General features: G+C 35.6%; 1 protein-coding gene across 2 annotated transcripts in view; it reads right to left on the bottom strand.

The window, feature by feature from the left end:
- CARPB (Carbonic anhydrase-related protein B) overlaps nucleotides 1–9,486 on the bottom strand; it is a 1,001,903-nt gene that overhangs the window by 868,564 nt on the left and 123,853 nt on the right. The gene's annotated exons all lie outside the window — the stretch shown is intronic.

Genomic DNA, 9,486 nt, shown 5'->3' with positions numbered 1-9,486 from the left:
TAATCTCGAGTAGATATAACTGAGAGCACCTAACTAAAACATCTTCAGGTTCTGGTGGAAGTGTATACAGTCACATCACCTTGACAGAGTTTTTATTTTGCCTATGCAAATGTAAGGTAGATTGTTGGAAATCATCCTCACCGAAGGCAATTAGGCTCTGGAGCAAACGGCCAACTCTTCTCGATAGGAATACTCAACAAATTATCTCTGATTTGGATTACTAGCCTGGAAATCATATCTGCTTCGTGTTGTGCTCAGGAGAAAAGATATTACCTATCTTGAAATTGTATATATGAAAGTTGTGAACAGATGATTTGTTGAGTAAATTTTATCAAAGTTACTAGCTGATGCGAAACTTTTGCAGAAGAAAATGCAAAAAAATTAAGGCGTATATCTTCTGCTACTCGTTCCAGCCTGAGATGAAAAATGAAAATGAAATACATATTTTATATAATAAATACTTCTCCAAGGGAAGTAAGTATTTATTTATTGAGTTACATTCTAGGTAAAAAATATGATAAATTATTAAATAATATAAAGTTTACAAAAACTCCAAAGTGATTAGTAGTGTCACATAGCTTTTATATTATGAACGAACATCCTAATTTTAAATTTTAATATTCACATAAATTGATGAATAATTCAAATTATCATGAGAGAAAGTGAAATAATTAAAATGAAATTCAGGAAAAATCTGTAAAATATATAGTCGTGTCACGAAGTGTTGTGGCGATGCATTGAATTTATTGGAGCCTCTGGAGACACCCTACATTTTGTTTTATGAGAGAGAGGACATTGTTGGATCAAGATCTTCAGATGATGTGGTGCTGCAGGTTTTTCCGGGTTTTCCTGCAGCTGAAAAAGCAAATGCGCCACTGGAATCAATGAAGTCGCCCCGGAGCGCCAATTAATTTTTATTGTTGTATTCATTTTATTTTTAAATATATTATGATATACAGAAATTGCTCAAACTAACAGTTCTCAGTAATTCACTTCGAAATCTTTTTTTATAATTTTCTTTTTATACTTTACATATTTTATTCATTGTCAATGAAATGTATGTCATTTTACTTACTCATTGATATAATATCCAACCATTTTGTTTTTCAGAACTCTTATTATCATTGCATATTAATTTATTTTACAATTTTCTACCTTTTCGTGAAGTTATTTGACTGCTATTATAACTTCTACACTATCAATTTAGCTTTCCTGAATTTCAGTCAATGTATAATAATGATATCTGAATTTACCAGAATACACTTTCGCTTTCATATATACCTCAATGATTTGTTGGGTATAAAATGCCGGAAAATTCATTTGTGAAAGTCCCTACTGATTTCAACAAAGTAATTCGTGAAAGGGTTGACAATAGGATGTTTGGAATAGATTCTCTGTCACTATTCATAGTTCTCTTGCCACACTTTGCTATTTCAAAACTTTCCATAATATCGAACCGTATGTAATGTACCGAACTCAAAATTTTTAGATAGTGTTCATGCATGCATGATCGTTCTCCAAGGAGTGTTGAGCGACACTAGACTTTTTTATCTCCGTAATCAGAAGTACTACATGTTCTCTAAATCAAGTGAATATATTACAAAGTGTTCTTTGAAACGAGTTTCAATAGCTTGTTGAGTCTGACCGATATATTATAAAAATATTATAAAAAGATATCGGTCAGACTAAATGGTGTATTGGAACTCGTTTTTCAAAGTTCACGAAAGCAGGAAGTTCTAATATTGCTGAATATGCCTTGGCGAACTGTTATAATCAAACAGTGTTCAGATCGGCACATGCTACTAGACTCTTAGATCGTTTCTCAAGTCTGGAAATAGCATTAAGTAAAAATTCCAATTAGCCCATTATCTTCATATTAAATGCTCTTTTACGAAGAAATCTGTAGCCAATAAATCGTTGATGTGCGTCTGAGAGTTGAAAAAAGTGTACCTAGTAAGATGTAAACAAATAGATGAGTTCCAGATTTGAAAATGAGTATGTTTCATCTTCTGCAGACGCCAAATTTGTTGTTGAAATGTGCTTCGAGAAGGGCGTTACAGTTCTACTGTTTGGGGGCAGGGCTTGTTTCGTATTCATTTTATATCAGAGCTTCTAGTTCTATCTTCCACTATAAAAATGTCAGTGTCCCGAGCAGTTTGTCATGAAAATCAAGTTGAATTATGTCGTAAAATTTATAAATAGTTCGTGACACCAATCCTTTGTTTCACAATGACACTGAAACTAGCATAAACAGTTGAGTAGAATTACATATCATCTTGTGTTCTAATAATGATATTTAATTAAATATTTATCTCTTCAGTGATCGCGGGTCAGTGACAACATGAATTTTCACTTATTCCATGAAGAAATTGCCAGTTTACTGTTAACGCGTAAATTGTAACATGGGGAACTTCAATAATCTACCTATGTACGTCTTATCGATCTGTATCAGTGTTAAATCGCAATACACGAAGTATCAACCACCAGAGTACCCCTACGTTTTAGGTGGTCAGCAATATCAACAACTCTCAGGATGGCAACACGTTATACCTTATAATCTGTATGGTACTACTTCACAAACCAATAACGTGCCTGTTAATACACCAGGAAATGTTTACCAAGGAGGTATGGGGCTTCCATATCCATACCAATATGGAGAGCAGAACATTCCATCAGGCACATCCGTCCCTGGGAGTTCCCAAAATATTCCTGAGGGATCACGGAGCTCAAAAACCACAGAAACCAAGGTCGTAGATCCGTACGCTGGTGTTAAAACAGAAATCATTGATGTTGATCCTGTCGAATTCAGAAAACTCATGAGTAGTCAAGGATTCCAACCACAAATAGTATCTTACGAAACAAGAAGACTCAGCGGTAATTCACAAGGATACGCTCATCGATCAAGATATATCGTTAAAACCAAAATTAAGCATTCGAATCAAACTTCTTCCCCACAAGGCATCATTAAATACGAGGTCCAAAGCAAAGTCATCTCCTTCAATAAAACCTTCGTGATTCATCCCGATGAGAATGGAAGTGAAGTTCTCAATTTGAATTTTGTGAATGGGGTTCAGGTGACTGAAAGTCCAGAGGCTTCGGACTCAGCAGAGAAGCTTGAAGAAAAAGACGAAATTGAAGATAAAAATAATGAAGAGAACGAAAGTACTACAGTAAGATCTACAACAAATTTACCAACCACCACGGAAAATGAAAATCCGGAAAGTATTGTTTCTTGGATCGACTATTAGAAACATAATCGATTCATTGTGGGATTCGTGTAACACTGTATTGAAAGTCAATAAACTATATTTAGAGTTGATTGATACTTATTTCGACCTAATAAAAATATTAACACATACAGAGTGGTTTGAAATTCATGAATGGCTCATTTACGTGGTCAACTAGACAATGAATGAAATAATAATGGAGAATATATTTTCTAGACAAGCTTCCATTGAAGCGTACTGAGCTGAGAAATGTATTAAAACAAAAAAAAGTTTTCTTCACAATAGATATGTTTTCATATCAAAAATAGCCGCATCAACCACGAGAGTTTACAAGCAGTGGAATATTTGGATATAATTAATGTTATCTAAAACATGTACAGCTTTCAGAAAAGTTAACGAGTTCATATTCATTACTTCTAATGCAGTACTGAGATCACTGGGAAGTTTTACCGCTAGCCTTTCAGGTTAAAAAACTGGGCAATCCTGAATTATGTGCTTAACACTGTTGTTCACATCGCATACTTAACATCTTTCTTCATTAGATGATGATGAGATAGTTTCATGTGTCCAATTCTAAGACAAGTAAAAATGACTTTGTGTTTTTTGGGTCGGCTGCATGCTGGTGGTGCATTTCCGGGTTTTTACCTCTAACTTTCTTTTCAAAGCCAAACATTTATCTTTTCATTTGTTTGTTTCTAGTTTCCTCATTTCGTTGAAGAAATCCTCGTTTGGAAATTGTATTCCGTAGATTGTATTTAATGAATCGGTGAAAATAATAGAGTTGCCTTCCAGCAGACCATGTTTGGACCCATCAACACAACATCAAGTGGTCCCAAGCTGAGATCTTGCACAGAGAGGAACATTGGTTTAGGAAAAAATTCAAGGAAGCCGCATACATGTTGTACAACAACGTATTCAGCCAAGCCGTCGTAGAAATACGCAACATATGGAAACCCATCATCAAGCGAAAAATGGCCAACTCCCGCCAAAACGGTCATCTCCCACGGAACCAGTGAAGCGGAAAATGGAAAGCGGAGATAAGTGAAAGTACTCGAACGACCTATAAATAGTCATCTCTCGGAGGAATCAGTCCAGTCATCACCCGAAGACGATTGTAGATACTAACAATCGAAACGTACGTGACTTGGAATCTCTCCACTCTTTATTTTTATTTTCTTTTTTCATTTTTTTATTTTTATTATTTCAATTTTTCTATTTTCACTTGTATTTTATTTCACTATTATTTCATTTCAGGTTCATTTTGGTTAATATAATTGTTATTTTCAGCTATTCATTTTCAATTCTTCTTTTTTTTAGTTGTTTCAGAGATTTCAAATCATTTTAGACAATGGAAGTCCGAACTAGTGAAATTCATCATGAAACAAAAATTGTATTTACAGTTTGTCAGGTGTAGAGAGAAGTTGCTAGTATAAATGGTGTATAATAATGGTCCCAAAATACTTCCCTGTGGAACGCCCTGACATATGTCCACAGAATCCGAAATATGATCATCTAATTTCACTTGTTGCGACCTACCAGATAGATAAGACTCAATAATTGAACAAGCAGTTGCTGTGAATCCAATGAAATGTAAGATAGAGAGAAGAATATCAGATCTTGAGGTATCAAATGCCTTGGAGTAATCAAGTAGAACTAGAACACATATTTCATTATTATCAATTGACCTCAATATATCATTTATTTTTAGTACTTATGAATCACCTATGGAAAATGTGATGAAGTTTAATCAAAAACATGTAACGGATTTACGATTTGACATTTATGAAAACAACCATTACCTTGCGACTTTAGACAAAATATAGAAAATTTCAAGAACTTTGATTGATAGATAACGAAGAAATGAATTTCTCATTATTGATGACATAATTTACATCACTATTTTGAGATATTTCGTCACTTATATCAGTACGATAAACAACGATATCTGTGGGACAATCCGTTAAATATTTTTTTCTGTATTCATTTAAGAAAATTCTGATTATGGTTTCGAATGATGGATAGCGTCATAATACCGTTTCCATAGTAGTATGTTTCCTTCGGGACGATAAATCTCAATTTCCAACGTTGTATACTGCGGAGGCGTTGGGTGAGGTGTCACTTGCCGTGACGGATCTGCTTTTACTAGTTACCCTTTGGGTACAAATAGTTCACAGAGGAGTTAGACGTCGACTAAACAACTTCCACTGTTAGCCCTATGAGAATGGATCAAGAGCATCAAGAAGAGGGGTTCTTCAACTTTTGATCCTATCAACAGTCGTACTTGTGAACTCTGCAACAGATTCTTGAGCAGCAGAAGCAGAAGAAAGCACCAGAAAATAAAATACGATCCACTTGGACAGATTTGCAAATACTTTAGCCTTGCATGTCCTGATGAAATCAAATATAACTGAGATATATGGGAATATTGCTACGGTCATCACAGTAGAGACCTTGCACTTAGGACATCCGACAACCTCGATATCGACCAATCAACTGGAATCTCTTCGGTATGACTAGAGCATATTCCAGAAGATGGTTCACAGGTACTACTTCAGAGCTGCACATGCCGGCCTGGATGGTTCCAGGTTACCTGAGAAAATCAGTGGGCATATCCTGGCTCATGAATGCAGCTAGTACCGCACTACCATGAGAGGCCTCTTCATGAAATCCGTCACAGGAGACCTACTTCCCAAGCCACAAATTTGTGTTGTTCACCTACCAGACGAATCAAATCGCTCATTTTCATAAACAATAACGAGTATTTTTCACTACTGTTTATCTGTAAAAATCTGTTGAAATATGTCTTTCCGTTAACCAGCTGTCGCTCCCCACGAAGGAGCTAAGAACTAACGAGGTCTTACCTTTCAACGTTTGATTTCTAACATGAGTTGGACGATAGGAAGTAAAAATCAGTCGTCTGGCCTTGCGGTTCGAACCACCGGTTCACACAGCGATTGATTGAGTAAGTGAAGCACACCACCCCCGTCAACCCACCAGGTTACCGTCCCATCCGAGATCCGATATAAAAAAACATGTTAAAGTCTGTGTTTTCAATAACCAGCTGTCGCCCCCTCCCCCCACGAGCAACAACCCTCAGAATTCGAAACTTGTGCGAGATAAGGATCAACGAGGTCTTATCTTTCAACGTGCAATTCCTAGCACGGCTTTGACGAAAGGTAGTGAAAATCGATCATCCGTCCTCTGGGGTCGAACCACCGGTTCTCATATTGGTCAATTGACTGAGTATAATAAATAACACAAAAAAAAAGAAATAAGAGAAAACTGCGAGTTGAAAAATTATTATTTCTTTAAGCAAATGAAAAGTTTGACTATATTTCGTCAGAGATCGTAAAAAAAATAGAACAACTTGAATATAAATACATGTTGTGATACCTTATTGTATTGTATTACCTTCTTTATCAATGAATGATTGATACTATGAAATACACACATTAATATTTTGAGTTTAAGAATCTCATGTTAATGAAATTGATAACGCAATAAATAAACGCATTCGGAATTTAGATCAACGACTTGTCGAAATATTGTTATCAATTCATTTTTCTGATTACAACATGCCTGTCCTCACACAGATTTTAGTAAATGAAATGTGATTTAACTAATGTATGTGGGAATAATTGCAATTCGTGTAAAATGTAATCAACAAGAAAAATAACATAATCCGGGAGGTAGCTTGCCTCTGTATGAGTAATTTTATACCGACTGAAAATTATATTACCAATAGCTCACAACACAACAAAGTTTTTGTTTCGGGGTTGAAATTAGATGATTTTAATGTATTTCCACGTGTTAAAACCGAAAGTGACCATAAAAATTATATATTAGCTCTTGTTTTCAAGATATAGTATCATTATATTATATATATGTATATTGATTTTTCAACAAATGAAATATTTCATCACCAACAGTTGGTACACATGTTTGTTTACATAACACCCCTCTCATCAGCTGTTCTTAAGTAGTAAACATAACCTATGTGAGTTTGTCAATTGTACGTGGTTGCTATGGAAATTATCGTGTGAAGTTGATTTTTAAATTAATTTAAGTGCTGATCTGAAATGCCTCGAAAGTGTGTGAATTCTGTCGATAGCTTTTGCTATATATGTGGTGAAATAACATTTAAGGCTCGGAAACGTAAAATGACACCTATCGTTAAGACAGCCTATGAACATTATTTTGGTGTGAAAGTTGGGGACCAAGATAAATCATGGGCTCCTCATATATGTTGTAATTCTTGTTCGGTCATATTGCGAGAGTGGCTGAAAAATAAAAACCGGGCAATGGCTTTTGCAGTACCTATGGTTTGGCGTGAGCCTACCAATCATACAGACGACTGTTATTTCTGCTTAACTCCTCCCATTAAGCAAGGTTTATCTATGAAGAAAAGAGGAACGGTTAAATACCCTAATCTCCCATCTGCTCTTCGGCCTGTACCACACTCAGACAATTTGCCAGTCCCTTCTCCACCCCAAAACTATGAAATTTTAGAGGAAGGTGATGAAGACTGTTTAGAAGGAGCAACCCATCCTTCTACATCCTATGACCCTGATTTTGAGGTAAGCGATAGGTCTAGTGATCCGCACAGAATTAGTCAAGCAGAGTTGAGTGACCTTATAAGAGATCTTCGCTTGTCTAAGGAAAAGGCTGAGCTGTTAGGGTCAAGACTACAACAGTGGAATCTTCTAAAACATGATGTGAAAATATCTCAGTACTGACAGCGTCAAAAAGATTTGCTTCCTTTTTTGGAGAAAAAAGAAACCTCGTAGTTTGTTCTGATGTTAATGGTTTGATGGACTGCTTGAATTTGGATCACACTCCATCTGAATGGAGACTGTTTATAGACTCTTCAAAACTAAGCTTGAAAGCTGTACTTCTGCATAATGGAAATCAGCTACCCTCTATTCCTATAGGTCATGCAGTTCACATGAAGGAAACGTATATAAATATGAAAACACTTCTCCAATCAATCAAATATGAACAACACAAGTGGCACATCTGTGGTGATCTGAAAGTCATTGCTATACTCCTAGGAATGCAATTAGGGTTCACCAAGTACTGTTGTTTTTTGTGTCTGTGGAACAGTCGGGATAGAAAATCTCACTATGAAAAAATGAACTGGCCTACACGAGACCTAAACCCTAATGAGAAAAATGTAGTTTACGAGCCTCTTGTAGATCCTAAGGATGTTCTCCTTCCCCCATTACATATTAAGTTGGGACTAATGAAAAACTTTGTGAAGGCCATGGACCAGGAAGGACAAGCTTTTAAGTACTTGAGAGCAAAGTTTCCCAGGTTGAGTGATGCTAAAGTCAAGGAAGGCATCTTTATTGGGCCTCAAATCCGTGAAATCGTAAATGATCCTGCTTTTGACATGATTTCAACAGGAAATGAAAAAAGAGCCTGGGAAGCCTTTAAGGGGGTTGTACATGGGTTTTTAGGTAACAAAAGAGATGATAACTTCACAGCACTGGTTAAAGAGCTTCTTCAATCTTACCACCAACTTGGATGCAACATGTCCTTAAAAATTCATTTTCTTCACTCTCATCTTAATTTCTTCCCGCAAAACTGTGGAGCTGTGAGTGACGAACATGGAGAAAGATTCCATCAAGACATTGCCTTAATGGAACAGAGATATCAGGGCCGTTGGAATGAAGCAATGCTTGCAAACTACTGCTGGTCTGTGTGTAGGGATGCTCTAGAAGTGTTTTATAAAAGACAAGCTAAACGACAGCGATCTTACAATGAATCGGATGGACTTAATTGAAATTTGGTGGTACAAACTTCTTTTATTTGTCAAAACACTAAGAATAATGTTTTTTTTTATTAATTTTGTACTTAAAATATTCTAAAAGAAACATAACAATATTGTTTTATGTACTTTCACTTTTCACGTATAGTATAACTTCTCTTTAAGATTAAATACTGTGTATCTCAAAAACCAGAGCTAATAAAAATTTTTCATTGTTATTTTCGTTTTTATCACCCCAAAATTAGTAGAAATTGACTAATTCAGTGTAGGAAACATTCAAAAAATATTTTTTGTTGTGTTGTGATAATTTACCACCTCACATATGGTTCAAAATATATTGTATTTTCTATAGATATTGATCCTTATGGATCGAATATGTTTCTATAAGTCTACAGCACACCCTGGTAGAAATAGCTTCCACTTACATCTCATAGGTTGGCAGCAAGAGAGATGGTGGTAAAACTATTTACCAAGTTTCGTAGGTAGTCA

This window comes from Leptinotarsa decemlineata, unplaced genomic scaffold (genome assembly GCF_025532065.1).
Source record: "Leptinotarsa decemlineata unplaced genomic scaffold, Ldec_3_MD MMD2_tig00026314_RagTag_RagTag, whole genome shotgun sequence".
Taxonomy (NCBI): Eukaryota; Metazoa; Arthropoda; class Insecta; order Coleoptera; family Chrysomelidae; genus Leptinotarsa; species Leptinotarsa decemlineata.
Note: the sequence above shows the minus strand (reverse complement) of the source record. Positions and strands in the feature narration are given on the sequence as shown.